The sequence below is a fragment of the Mya arenaria genome, chromosome 12 (genome assembly GCF_026914265.1).
Source record: "Mya arenaria isolate MELC-2E11 chromosome 12, ASM2691426v1".
Classification (NCBI taxonomy): Eukaryota; Metazoa; Mollusca; class Bivalvia; order Myida; family Myidae; genus Mya; species Mya arenaria.
In genome coordinates, this window is record NC_069133.1 from 51,571,999 (window position 1) to 51,587,763 (window position 15,765).

Below are 15,765 nucleotides of genomic sequence, written 5' to 3' on the forward strand. Positions count from 1 at the left end.
AGGGCCCTATGCAGTTGCCTTAACTTGTATTGAGGGCCCTATGCAGTTGCCGTAACTTGTATTGAGGGCCCTATGCAGTTGCCTTAACTTGTATTGAGGGCCATATGCAGTTGCCATAACTTGCATTGAGGGCCCTATGCAGTTGCCTTAACTTGTATTGAGGGCCCTATGCAGTTGCCGTAACTTGTATTGAGGGCCCTATGCAGTTGCCGTAACTTGTATTGAGGGCCAGATGCAGTTGTCATAACTTGTATTGAGGGCCCTATGCAGTTGCCGTAACTTGTATTGAGGGCCATATGCAGTTGCCATAACTTGTATTGAGGGTCATATGCAGTTGCCATCACTTGTATTGAGGGCCCTATGCAGTTGCCTTAACTTGTATTGAGGGCCATATGCAGTTGCCATAACTTGCATTGAGGGCCCTATGCAGTTGCCTTAACTTGTATTGAGGGCCCTATGCAGTTGCCTTAACTTGTATTGAGGGCCCTATGCAGTTGCCTTAACTTGTATTGAGGGCCCTATGCAGTTGCCGTAACTTGTATTGAGGGCCATATGCAGTTGCCGTAACTTGTATTGAGGGCCCTATGCAGTTGCCTTAACTTGTATTGAGGGCCCTATGCAGTTGCCTTAACTTGTATTGAGGGCCCTATGCAGTTGCCGTAACTTGTATTGAGGGCCCTATGCAGTTGCCGTAACTTGTATTGAGGGCCCTATGCAGTTGCCTTAACTTGTATTGAGGGCCCTATGCAGTTGCCGTAACTTGTATTGAGGGCCCTATGCAGTTGCCTTAACTTGTATTGAGGGCCCTATGCAGTTGCCGTAACTTGTATTGAGGGCCATATGCAGTTGCCATCACTTGTATTGAGGGCCCTATGCAGTTGCCTTAACTTGTATTGAGGGCCCTATGCAGTTGCCGTAACTTGTATTGAGGGCCATATGCAGTTGCCATAACTTGTATTGAGGGCCCTATGCAGTTGCCTTAACTTGTATTGAGGGCCAGATGCAGTTGTCATAACTTGTATTGAGGGCCCTATGCAGTTGCCGTAACTTGTATTGAGGGCCATATGCAGTTGCCATAACTTGTATTGAGGGTCATATGCAGTTGCCATCACTTGTATTGAGGGCCCTATGCAGTTGCCATAACTTGTATTGAGGGTCATATGCAGTTGCCATAACTTGTATTGAGGGCCATATGCAGTTGTCATATAACTTGTATTGAGGGCCATATGCAGTTGCCATAACTTGTATTGAGGGCCCTATGCAGTTGCCATAACTTGTATTGAGGGCCCTATGCAGTTGCCGTAACTTGTATTGAGGGCCATGTGCAGTTGCCATAACTTGTATTGAGGGTCATATGCAGTTGTCATATAACTTGTATTGAGGGCCCTATGCAGTTGCCGTAACTTGTATTGAGGGCCCTATGCAGTTGTCATATAACTTGTATTGAGGGCCATATGCAGTTGCCATAACTTGTATTGAGGGCCATATGCAGTTGCCATAACTTGTATTGAGGGCCAGATGCAGTTGTCATATAACTTGTATTGAGGGCCATATGCAGTTGCCATAACTTGTATTGAAGGCCATATGCAGTTGCCATAACTTGTATTGAGGGCCAGATGCAGTTGCCATAACTTGTATTGAGGGTCATATGCAGTTGCCATCACTTGTATTGAGGGCCCTATGCAGTTGCCGTAACTTGTATTGAGGGCCATATGCAGTTGCCATAACTTGTATTGAGGGTCATATGCAGTTGCCATAACTTGTATTGAGGGCCATATGCAGTTGTCATATAACTTGTATTGAGGGTCATATGCAGTTGCCATCACTTGTATTGAGGGCCCTATGCAGTTGCCGTAACTTGTATTGAGGGCCATATGCAGTTGCCATAACTTGTATTGAGGGTCATATGCAGTTGCCATAACTTGTATTGAGGGCCATATGCAGTTGTCATATAACTTGTATTGAGGGTCATATGCAGTTGCCATCACTTGTATTGAGGGCCCTATGCAGTTGCCATAACTTGTATTGAGGGCCCTATGCAGTTGTCATATAACTTGTATTGAGGGCCATATGCAATTGCCATAACTTGTATTGAGGGCCATATGCAGTTTTCATATAACTTGTATTGAGGGCCATATGCAGTTGCCATAACTTGTATTGAGGGCCCTATGCAGTTGTCATATCACTTGTATTGAGGGCCCTATGCAGTTGTCATATAACTTGTATTGAGGGCCATGCGGAGTTCCCATAACTTGTATTGAGGGCCAGATGCAGTTGTCATATAACTTGTATTGAGGGCCCTATGCAGTTGTCATATAACTTGTATTGAGGGCCCTATGCAGTTGTCATATAACTTGTATTGAGGGCCATGCGGAGTTCCCATAACTTGTATTGAGGGCCAGATGCAGTTGTCATATAACTTGTATTGAGGGCCATATGCAGTTGTCATATAACTTGTATTGAGGGCCATATGCAATTGCCATAACTTGTATTGAGGGCCATATGCAGTTTTCATATAACTTGTATTGAGGGCCCTATGCAGTTGCCATAACTTGTATTGAGGGCCATATGCAGTTGCCTTAACTTGTATTGAGGGCCATATGCAGTTGTCATATTACTTGTATTGAGGGCCATATGCAGTTGCCATAACTTGTATTGAGGGCCCTATGCAGTTGCCTTAACTTGTATTGAGGGCCCTATGCAGTTGCCATAACTTGTATTGAGGGCCATATGCAGTTGCCTTAACTTGTATTGAGGGCCATATGCAGTTGTCATATTACTTGTATTGAGGGCCATATGCAGTTGCCATAACTTGTATTGAGGGCCCTATGCAGTTGCCATAACTTGTATTGAGGGCCCTATGCAATTGCCATATTACTTGTATTGAGGGCCCTATGCAGTTGTCATATTACTTGTATTGAGGGCCATATGCAGTTGCCTTAACTTGTATTGAGGGCCATATGCAGTTGTCATATAACTTGTATTGAGGGCCATATGCAGTTGCCATAACTTGTATTGAGGGCCCTATGCAGTTGCCATAACTTGTATTGAGGGCCATATGCAGTTGCCGTAACTTGTATTGAGGGCCATATGCAATTGCCATATTACTTGTATTGAGGGCCCTATACAGTTGCCATAACTTGTATTGAGGGCCATATGCAGTTGCCGTAACTTGTATTGAGGGCCATATGCAGTTGCCATAACTTGTATTGAGGGCCATATGCAGTTGTCATAACTTGTATTGAGGGCCATATGCAGTTGCCGTAACTTGTATTGAGGGCCATATGCAGTTGCCATAACTTGTATTGAGGGCCATATGCAGTTGCCGTAACTTGTATTGAGGGCCATATGCAGTTGCCATAACTTGTATTGAGGGTCATATGCAGTTGCCATAACTTGTATTGAGGGCCATATGCAGTTGTCATATAACTTGTATTGAGGGTCATATGCAGTTGCCATCACTTGTATTGAGGGCCCTATGCAGTTGCCGTAACTTGTATTGAGGGCCATATGCAGTTGCCATAACTTGTATTGAGGGTCATATGCAGTTGCCATAACTTGTATTGAGGGCCATATGCAGTTGTCATATAACTTGTATTGAGGGTCATATGCAGTTGCCATCACTTGTATTGAGGGCCCTATGCAGTTGCCATAACTTGTATTGAGGGCCCTATGCAGTTGTCATATAACTTGTATTGAGGGCCATATGCAATTGCCATAACTTGTATTGAGGGCCATATGCAGTTTTCATATAACTTGTATTGAGGGCCATATGCAGTTGCCATAACTTGTATTGAGGGCCCTATGCAGTTGTCATATCACTTGTATTGAGGGCCCTATGCAGTTGTCATATAACTTGTATTGAGGGCCATGCGGAGTTCCCATAACTTGTATTGAGGGCCAGATGCAGTTGTCATATAACTTGTATTGAGGGCCCTATGCAGTTGTCATATAACTTGTATTGAGGGCCCTATGCAGTTGTCATATAACTTGTATTGAGGGCCATGCGGAGTTCCCATAACTTGTATTGAGGGCCAGATGCAGTTGTCATATAACTTGTATTGAGGGCCATATGCAGTTGTCATATAACTTGTATTGAGGGCCATATGCAATTGCCATAACTTGTATTGAGGGCCATATGCAGTTTTCATATAACTTGTATTGAGGGCCCTATGCAGTTGCCATAACTTGTATTGAGGGCCATATGCAGTTGCCTTAACTTGTATTGAGGGCCATATGCAGTTGTCATATTACTTGTATTGAGGGCCATATGCAGTTGCCATAACTTGTATTGAGGGCCCTATGCAGTTGCCTTAACTTGTATTGAGGGCCCTATGCAGTTGCCATAACTTGTATTGAGGGCCATATGCAGTTGCCTTAACTTGTATTGAGGGCCATATGCAGTTGTCATATTACTTGTATTGAGGGCCATATGCAGTTGCCATAACTTGTATTGAGGGCCCTATGCAGTTGCCATAACTTGTATTGAGGGCCATATGCAATTGCCATAACTTGTATTGAGGGCCCTATGCAATTGCCATATTACTTGTATTGAGGGCCCTATGCAGTTGTCATATTACTTGTATTGAGGGCCATATGCAGTTGCCTTAACTTGTATTGAGGGCCATATGCAGTTGTCATATAACTTGTATTGAGGGCCATATGCAGTTGCCATAACTTGTATTGAGGGCCCTATGCAGTTGCCATAACTTGTATTGAGGGCCATATGCAGTTGCCGTAACTTGTATTGAGGGCCATATGCAATTGCCATATTACTTGTATTGAGGGCCCTATACAGTTGCCATAACTTGTATTGAGGGCCATATGCAGTTGCCGTAACTTGTATTGAGGGCCATATGCAGTTGCCATAACTTGTATTGAGGGCCATATGCAGTTGTCATAACTTGTATTGAGGGCCATATGCAGTTGCCGTAACTTGTATTGAGGGCCATATGCAGTTGCCATAACTTGTATTGAGGGCCATATGCAGTTGCCGTAACTTGTATTGAGGGCCATATGCAGTTGCCATAACTTGTATTGAGGGCCATATGCAGTTGCCATAACTTGTATTGAGGGCCATATGCAGTTGTCATATAACTTGTATTGAGGGCCATATGCAGTTGTCATATTACTTGTATTGAGGGCCATATGCAGTTGCCTTAACTTGTATTGAGGGCCATATGCAGTTGTCATATTACTTGTATTGAGGGCCATATGCAGTTGCCATAACTTGTATTGAGGGCCCTATGCAGTTGCCTTAACTTGTATTGAGGGCCCTATGCAGTTGCCATAACTTGTATTGAGGGCCCTATGCAGTTGCCTTAACTTGTATTGAGGGCCCTATGCAGTTGCCTTAACTTGTATTGAGGGCCATATGCAGTTGTCATATTACTTGTATTGAGGGCCATATGCAGTTGCCATAACTTGTATTGAGGGCCATATGCAGTTGCCTTAACTTGTATTGAGGGCCCTATGCAGTTGCCATAACTTGTATTGAGGGCCATATGCAGTTGCCTTAACTTGTATTGAGGGCCATATGCAGTTGTCATATTACTTGTATTGAGGGCCATATGCAGTTGCCATAACTTGTATTGAGGGCCCTATGCAGTTGCCGTAACTTGTATTGAGGGCCATATGCAATTGCCATAACTTGTATTGAGGGCCATATGCAGTTGTCATATAACTTGTATTGAGGGCCCTATGCAGTTGTCATATAACTTGTATTGAGGGCCATGCGGAGTTCCCATAACTTGTATTGAGGGCCAGATGCAGTTGTCATATAACTTGTATTGAGGGCCCTATGCAGTTGTCATATAACTTGTATTGAGGGCCCTATGCAGTTGTCATATAACTTGTATTGAGGGCCATGCGGAGTTCCCATAACTTGTATTGAGGGCCAGATGCAGTTGTCATATAACTTGTATTGAGGGCCATATGCAGTTGTCATATAACTTGTATTGAGGGCCATATGCAATTGCCATAACTTGTATTGAGGGCCATATGCAGTTTTCATATAACTTGTATTGAGGGCCCTATGCAGTTGCCATAACTTGTATTGAGGGCCATATGCAGTTGCCTTAACTTGTATTGAGGGCCATATGCAGTTGTCATATTACTTGTATTGAGGGCCATATGCAGTTGCCATAACTTGTATTGAGGGCCCTATGCAGTTGCCTTAACTTGTATTGAGGGCCCTATGCAGTTGCCATAACTTGTATTGAGGGCCATATGCAGTTGTCATATAACTTGTATTGAGGGCCATATGCAGTTGCCATAACTTGTATTGAGGGCCCTATGCAGTTGCCATAACTTGTATTGAGGGCCATATGCATTTGCCATAACTTGTATTGAGGGCCCTATGCAGTTGCCATAACTTGTATTGAGGGCCATATGCAGTTGTCATATAACTTGTATTGAGGGCCATATGCAGTTGCCATAACTTGTATTGAGGGCCCTATGCAGTTGCCTTAACTTGTATTGAGGGCCCTATGCAGTTGCCATAACTTGTATTGAGGGCCATATGCAGTTGTCACATAACTTGTATTGAGGGCCATATGCAGTTGCCATAACTTGTATTGAGGGCCATATGCAGTTGCCATAACTTGTATTGAGGGCCATATGCAGTTGTCATATAACTTGTATTGAGGGCCATACGCAGTTGCCTTAACTTGTATTGAGGGCCATATGCAGTTGTCATATTACTTGTATTGAGGGCCATATGCAGTTGCCATAACTTGTATTGAGGGCCCTATGCAGTTGCCTTAACTTGTATTGAGGGCCATATGCAGTTGTCATATAACTTGTATTGAGGGCCATATGCAGTTGTCATATAACTTGTATTGAGGGCCATATGCAGTTGTCATATAACTTGTATTGAGGGCCATATGCAGTTGTCATATTACTTGTATTGAGGGCCATATGCAGTTGCCATAACTTGTATTGAGGGCCCTATGCAGTTGCCTTAACTTGTATTGAGGGCCATATGCAGTTGCCATAACTTGTATTGAGGGTCATATGCAGTTGCCATAACTTGTATTGAGGGCCCTATGCAGTTGCCATAACTTGTATTGAGGGCCATATGCAATTGCCATAACTTGTATTGAGGGCCCTATGCAATTGCCATATTACTTGTATTGAGGGCCCTATGCAGTTGCCATAACTTGTATTGAGGGCCATATGCAGTTGTCATATAACTTGTATTGAGGGCCCTATGCAGTTGCCTTAACTTGTATTGAGGGCCATATGCAGTTGCCATAACTTGTATTGAGGGCCATATGCAGTTGTCATATTACTTGTATTGAGGGCCCTATGCAGTTGCCTTAACTTGTATTGAGGGCCATATGCAGTTGTCATATAACTTGTATTGAGGGCCATATGCAGTTGCCATAACTTGTATTGAGGGCCCTATGCAGTTGCCATAACTTGTATTGAGGGCCATATGCAGTTGCCATAACTTGTATTGAGGGCCATATGCAATTGCCATAATACTTGTATTGAGGGCCCTATGCAGTTGCCATAACTTGTATTGAGGGCCATATGCAGTTGTCATATAACTTGTATTGAGGGCCATATGCAGTTGCCATAACTTGTATTGAGGGCCCTATGCAGTTGCCATAACTTGTATTGAGGGCCATATGCAGTTGCCATAACTTGTATTGAGGGCCATATGCAATTGCCATATTACTTGTATTGAGGGCCCTATGCAGTTGCCATAACTTGTATTGAGGGCCATATGCAATTGCCTTAACTTGTATTGAGGGCCATATGCAGTTGCCTGAACTTGTATTGAGGGCCATATGCAGTTGCCATATAACTTGTATTGAGGGCCATATGCAGTTGCCATAACTTGTATTGAGGGCCCTATGCAGTTGCCATAACTTGTATTGAGGGCCATATGCAGTTGCCATAACTTGTATTGAGGGCCATATGCAATTGCCATATTACTTGTATTGAGGGCCCTATGCAGTTGCCATAACTTGTATTGAGGGCCATATGCAATTGCCTTAACTTGTATTGAGGGCCATATGCAGTTGCCTTAACTTGTATTGAGGGCCATATGCAGTTGCCATATAACTTGTATTGAGGGCCCTATGCAGTTGCCATAACTTGTATTGAGGGCCATATGCAGTTGCCATATTACTTGTATTGAGGGCCATATGCAATTGCCATATTACTTGTATTGAGGGCCCTATGCAGTTGCCATAACTTGTATTGAGGGCCATATGCAGTTGCCATATAACTTGTATTGAGGGCCATATGCAATTGCCATATAACTTGTATTGAGGGCCCTATGCAGTTGCCATAACTTGTATTGAGGGCCATATGCAGTTGTCATATTACTTGTATTGAGGGCCATATGCAATTGCCATAACTTGTATTGAGGGCCATATGCAGTTGTCATATAACTTGTATTGAGGGCCATATGCAGTTGCCATAACTTGTATTGAGGGCCCTATGCAGTTGTCATATAACTTGTATTGAGGGCCATATGCAGTTGTCATATTACTTGTATTGAGGGCCATATGCAGTTGTCATATAACTTGTATTGAGGGCCATATGCAGTTGTCATATAACTTGTATTGAGGGCCATATGCAGTTGTCATATAACTTGTATTGAGGGCCCTATGCAGTTGCCATAACTTGTATTGAGGGCCCTATGCAGTTGCCATAACTTGTATTGAGGGCCCTATGCAGTTGCCATAACTTGTATTGAGGGCCATATGCAGTTGCCATATTACTTGTATTGAGGGCCATATGCAATTGCCATAACTTGTATTGAGGGCCATATGCAGTTGTCATATAACTTGTATTGAGGGCCATATGCAATTGCCATATTACTTGTATTGAGGGCCCTATGCAGTTGCCATAACTTGTATTGAGGGCCCTATGCAGTTGCCATAACTTGTATTGAGGGCCATATGCAGTTGCCATATAACTTGTATTGAGGGCCATATGCAGTTGCCATAACTTGTATTGAGGGCCATATGCAGTTGTCATATAACTTGTATTGAGGGCCATATGCAGTTGCCATAACTTGTATTGAGGGCCATATGCAGTTGTCATATAACTTGTATTGAGGGCCCTATGCAGTTGTCATATAACTTGTATTGAGGGCCATATGCAGTTGTCATATAACTTGTATTGAGGGCCAGATGCAGTTGCCATAACTTGTATTGAGGGCCATATGCAGTTGTCATATAACTTGTATTGAGGGCCATATGCAGTTGCCATAACTTGTATTGAGGGCCATATGCAGTTGTCATATAACTTGTATTGAGGGCCAGATGCAGTTGCCATAACTTGTATTGAGGGCCATATGCAGTTGTCATATAACTTGTATTGAGGGCCATATGCAGTTGCCATAACTTGTATTGAGGGCCATATGCAGTTGTCATATAACTTGTATTGAGGGCCCTATGCAGTTGCCGTAACTTGTATTGAGGGCCATATGCTGTTGCCTTAACTTGTATTGAGGGCCATATGCAGTTGTCATATAACTTGTATTGAGGGCCATATGCAGTTGTCATATTACTTGTATTGAGGGCCATATGCAGTTGCCATAACTTGTATTGAGGGCCATATGCAGTTGTCATATCACTTGTATTGAGGGCCCTATGCAGTTGCCATAACTTGTATTGAGGGCCCTATGCAGTTGCCGTAACTTGTATTGAGGGCCATATGCAGTTGCCATAACTTGTATTGAGGGTCATATGCAGTTGCCATAACTTGTATTGAGGGCCCTATGCAGTTGTCATAACTTGTATTGAGGGTCATATGCAGTTGCCGTAACTTGTATTGAGGGCCCTATGCAGTTGCCATAACTTGTATTGAGGGCCCTATGCAGTTGCCATAACTTGTATTGAGGGCCCTATGCAGTTGTCATAACTTGTATTGAGGGTCATATGCAGTTGCCATTACTTGTATTGAGGGCCCTATGCAGTTGTCATAACTTGTATTGAGGGTCATATGCAGTTGCCTTAACTTGTATTGAGGGCCAGATGGAGTTGCCATAACTTGTATTGAGGGCCATGCGGAGTTCCCATAACTTGTATTGAGGGCCAGATGGAGTTGCCATAACTTGTATTGAGGGTCATATGCAGTTGCCTTAACTTGTATTGAGGGTCATATGCAGTTGTCATATCACTTGTATTGAGGGCCCTATGCAGTTGTCATATCACTTGTATTGAGGGCCATGCGGAGTTCCCATAACTTGTATTGAGGGCCCTATGCAGTTGCCGTAACTTGTATTGAGGGTCATATGCAGTTGCCTTAACTTGTATTGAGGGCCCTATGCAGTTGCCATTACTTGTATTGAGGGCCATACGGAGTTGCCATTACTTGTATTGAGGGCCATACGGAGTTGCCATTACTTGTATTGAGGATAATATGGAATTAACTAACGTGATTTTACTAAGGGCCTGGAACAATTAGGAAGTATAATGTCCATGGCATTTACGGTAAGTGACTTTTGAGTAATAACCAAAATCAGGCAAAAAGTTCCAGCATTTTGTAAACTTTTGACTTAATAGTCAATGACAGGAGACATAATATGTATTGAGGATCATAAAGAGTTGTCTTACTTCATTTTCTGATGGCCTTGAACTATAGCGTGGGGTATCAAGTCAACTGAATGAACATATTTTTAGATAAGACTAAAATTCCCAACTTGCCAAATATCTTTATCCAGACTTTCAGAGTCAAGAAAAGGCCAAAACCTTTACTGGATCATACAGGGTTATGTTACATAATTGTCTGATGGCTTTGAAGACTAAGGTAATGTATCATGTTAATTACATGAAATATTTTGTGATATCACCCAAAATCACCTGTTGCGTAAGTGAGTATAAAAACATTTTTTTTCCAGATGTCTAGTATATTATCAAAAACCCAAATGTCCCAAACAAGTATTTAAGTCAATCAGTTGCCATAATTTGTATTGGAGTTACCTAAGTTGATTGTCTGTTAGCCTGAACAACTGACCAACTGTGTGAACTATCCAGTGAATTAAATGAAAAGAAATTGAAATATGACTAAACTCCCAAAGTTCTACTTAAGCCAGAAGCTAATACAGATGCATGTACACCATATGAGAAGTGAGAAGATTAAAGCCCTCATAAATCTTAGAAAAGTCGAGCTAAAAATCTTTTAAATTAAAAGTTGTTAAATCTTTAACATTTGTTCATTTTAGAAGTTTGTCTTAATTTTTGAAAGAAAAGATTGTCAACACAATTATACAACTATAATTTGCTAAAAAAATGCAATGATTTGCAAGGTAAAACACCATAATTTTACATAAAAAATAAGTTGCAATATAAAAGATCTGCTCAGAATATTTAACATCCCCTAAAACCCATTAAGACTGAAAAAATGAGGTGTATGCTATTTGAAACTGCTGCCATGCAGAACACAGAAACCATTTTTGCTGTGTGAAACATTAGTACATCTTCATTAAAACAAATTGTTGCATACAGCATGGTTTAACATTTGGAGTTTTCCCTCGGCATTGTACATTAATCAGGTTACATGTATACTGTTTGGACACAAGATATGTCCATGATGAGCAACATTTCTGAGGTTTGACCTCAAAATGTGACCTAGACAAACCATTCTTAGAATTAGGAGTAGCTGTTTGTAAATGATTTAGAAATCCATTCCAAAATATGTAAAAAAACAACAAGATATTAATTCATGCAAGCTTAGAAAAAAGGTTATATGCTAATGCCAATTGTATTAAATATACGTAACTCTACAATTCTATTGTACAGATCATTTAACAAGATTAATAACTCTAACACTTAAAGAGGAAAACTGATATCATTGAAAAACGACGAAAAACAAAATTGTTGGCAGTTGATGACATTTTGATTTACATGTATCTAATGGTTTCTATTATTACTTTTTACTTATATGTCAATAAAATAAGTAACTAATAGTCAATATAAAGTGTAATAAAACAAAACGTACAATGAACATGTATTTCCGGTATGACACACAAACATTCCTAAATTATTGCTGGATCAATGCAAATACAACACAAATGCATTGCATGGCATCTTATCTTTAAGGTTTGACAACCAAGATAGCCTAGTTGTAGTCAGGGATTCAATCTGTGGCAGTGTCATACAGAACTCATTGCAAACAATACCACAGACCTGTGCAAATGATGGATTTTTCAAATTAAATTTTATAAGCAGATATAAATGATAATAAAACTTGCTTCCCTAAATAAAAAAAATTCCACACTCTTTAATTAATAGACATATATATATGTCAATTTACATTATATTGCATATAAATTTATGATAATTGGTAATACATTTTTATAATCGTATGACATAAAAATATTTTTTCACTTATCAAATATTTTAATGTACCGGTAAAAAGAAAATTTACGATCATGGGGAAACAACGGCAGCGAGTGTTTAAGAACACTTTAAAGGAAAAGTCCTTATAGCAAACAATAAATTACCTGGGTGCTTATCAAATACATAATTTAATTTGTTAAATACAGTTTTGTTTTTTACCTTGGTAGACAGACATGAGTGAGGTACCTTATAATGAGGTAAATGGCCGTCAACAAGTTTTTTGACGATTTTATGACCCTGGCAGACTCAGGACTTTCAGGGATACACAAGAAATGTCAAAATGATACACAAGAAATGTCAAAATGTTAAAAAAAGTATCCCTGAATTCTCATTATTGTAGCTTATATTGGAAGTAGTCAAGGCAAGGGTGCCTTGGTTGGCCTTATAGTATAATAGGAAGAGGATTGTAGAGTGTAAGGAACCATTGCCTTGGGCGAAGCATCTAGCTTCAATAATGAGCGTTCATAGATACCTTTTTATGATTTTGACATTTTGTATACATGTATCACTGTAACGAATATGCCATAGTCCTAAATTCGTCAAAAGACTCATTGATGGCCTTTTAGGTGGACAAGCAATGCCACATACTGGGCACACTTTTCCTTCCCCCTTAAATTTAGAGTATAGCTACTCGTAGTCATATTATGCACCAGTCAATTGTAACCACAGCCCATAGTGGGGATTTTGACTTACAGTCCAGCCAATCTCAAGTAAAATCCCCACCCTGCTGAGACAATCTGCTGGTAGAATCTCCACCAAATGCCCCTGCACTCCAGGGTACCTAGGTAAGGCCCATTCCCTGCTATTTTCGAAGCGATAACAAAACCACCTCATTCACTCGGCACTGCAGGGCCAGCTGCAAGGTAAAAACTAGGCCCATTTTCCCCGCTATCCCCAGTATACCCCTGGATCGGTTGGGGGGGGTCATGGTTATAATTAGTCTAAAATAATAGACATGTTATACGGGATTCTCCCAATCCCTAACGAAGGATTTGCCATATCAAAAATCATTAAAAAATCCGTAAACATACAATTATTTGGACTAGGTTATAATTGACTGCTGCATTTAAATGCTGTCCTGGACTGCATTTTAGAATGACTGACCTACAGGGTAATACGTACAACATCTGAACTTATCGAAGTGGAAATTTTGGAAAAACACAATGACATTCAACCCCTTATTTATTTATCCGGTCCAAGTCAGTCAATTCCTGAAATTAAATTGAACAAGGAAGTGTTGTTGTTTTCACTAAGTCTGAACTGGGAGTATTTCTTATTAGTCCGTTCTGTACTGTATACTGTCTAAAAATTATACGCATTAATACAGCGTAGATAATTGTATTAATTTAAGCTCGACCTTTACCAGTACATGGACATTTTCGACATTACCTTAAAACAAACTCCTTTCTTGCGTAGAAACCATCAACTGTCAAAACTCGTTCATTCGTACTCAACCTAATTCGCATGGAGTATAATTTGGGTTTTGCTAAATCCCGGTATCCGGTATCGATATTGGAAAACAATGTGTGTAATCGGAACTACTCGGCCATTTTCCACCGAAAACAGTTTGGGTGTATGCCAGTACATTAATAGAAGTAAAAACTAAAAACGAGATTATTGATATTTATGTTTGAACGTGTTCTTTGTATTACTAAGTTTAAATTGATTGCGGGAAAAATGTATTATTGTTCTGGTCAAGTGTCCTTTTTATTAGGAATCCGTTTTTTTGTATGTTTGTGAAGCGTAGTGCACAGGATTAGGGTTTGCATGTCTTTTTTTATAGAAATTTAGATGAAGTCAGGGGCGTAGCAAGCCCTCTATGCATGTGGATTCATATGCATGCCCCCTCGGAAAAAAGGAAAACTATTGTGCAATCTGGTGTATTTTGGGCCTTCTGAGGTGTTTTATTTAGAACTGGTAAATGGACAGTTTTAGGATCATGTATGCTACTGTACATAGCCATAACCTTTTATTACTAAAATTCTGTGCCTTTGAACATAATGCTTCTTTTGAGTTGGAGATTTCCTTGTTATTTCCTATCTTTCGAAGAAGACCAAGCAGGCCAGACTAGCAAAAGATGTTCTCGTAATGAATGTGAAATTAATCATTTATTCATTCAAATGATATATACTGATACGGACCTATATGGTTTATAGGTCCGTGATACTGAGAAGGGAATTGTTTAGATAAATAATGCACCAGTCAATTGTAACCACAGCCCCCCAGGTCCAGGGTATACCGGGGATAGCCGGGGAAATGGGCCGTGTTTTTACCTTCCACGTGGCCCCGTAGTACCGGGTGTATGCGGTGGTTTTGTCTTCCCGCCAAATAAAACGGGGAATGAGCCTTACCTAGAGTCCCTTGGGTGCGAGGGCATTTGGCGGGGGTTTCACGAGCAGTTCGGGGACTTTGCCCGGACTTGGCTGGACCGAAAGTCAAAGTCCCCGCTATTCCCCGGACCGGGGGGGGGGGGGCGTGGTTACAATTGACTGGTGCATAATAAGCTAATGGGGAAATTGCGCAAATACTTTATTATGACGAATATGCATTTATATTTATAGTTGATTTTTTTATAATCTAAGAGTAAATTTTTGCATGCAATAATGAATGGTAAAACAATAAATTAATAAAACATTGAGACATCGTATTGCCTTTACTTTCTGGGATTGAAAGTTTGAAATGGAAATTTCTTTATTACTGTTGAAAGTTTGTATTATATCTAATACGTTTTCAAAACGACATTTACATTGCGTGTCAAGGTTTATCAGCATTTTTCACTTTAATTAAATTACCAAAATGGCAAATGTGGATAAATAATACTATACTACATCTACTGCAGCTGTTACTGCTGCTACTACTACTACTACTACTACTACTAATACTACTAATACTACGACTACTACGACTACCACCACCACCACCACCACCACCACCACCACCACCACCACTACTACTACTACTACTACTACTACTAACTACTACTTTTACTATTACGTCGGAAAAAAATGTATTCCATAGTCTAAGGAATTGTTAGTCTCATAAATATTTACCATCAGTGTTCATAGTTCATTTTATATGCTAATTTTGTGATTATGGCGGTGATGATGATGATGATGATGATGATGGTGATGATTTTTTAAAATAAGCAAAACTTACAATGGTAGTTAAATGAGAGGAATTCATGGCATGTGTTCGTGTCAAATGCGTCCTGTTACTCCATGCTGCATAGCTGGTGTCTAATAGCGAGTCCGTCCTGTTACGCCATGCTTCATTGTTGGTTTCTTATAACGTATCCGTTCTGTAACGCCATGCTACATAGCTGATGTCAAATAAGGTGGCTGTGTCCGTTGCGCCATGCTACATAGCTGGTGTCTTATAACGTGTCCGTCCTGTTACGCCA

General features: G+C 40.7%; 1 protein-coding gene across 1 annotated transcript in view; it reads right to left on the minus strand.

The window, feature by feature from the left end:
• Window positions 1-13,862, minus strand: part of LOC128211280 (alsin-like) — a 69,177-nt gene extending 55,315 nt beyond the window's left edge. Inside the window, exon 1 of the mRNA XM_052915895.1 lies at window positions 13,755-13,862. The gene's annotated coding sequence lies outside the window, so the exon portion shown is untranslated. The remainder of the gene's footprint in view (window positions 1-13,754) is intronic.
• Between the last annotated feature and the right edge of the window lie 1,903 nt (window positions 13,863-15,765).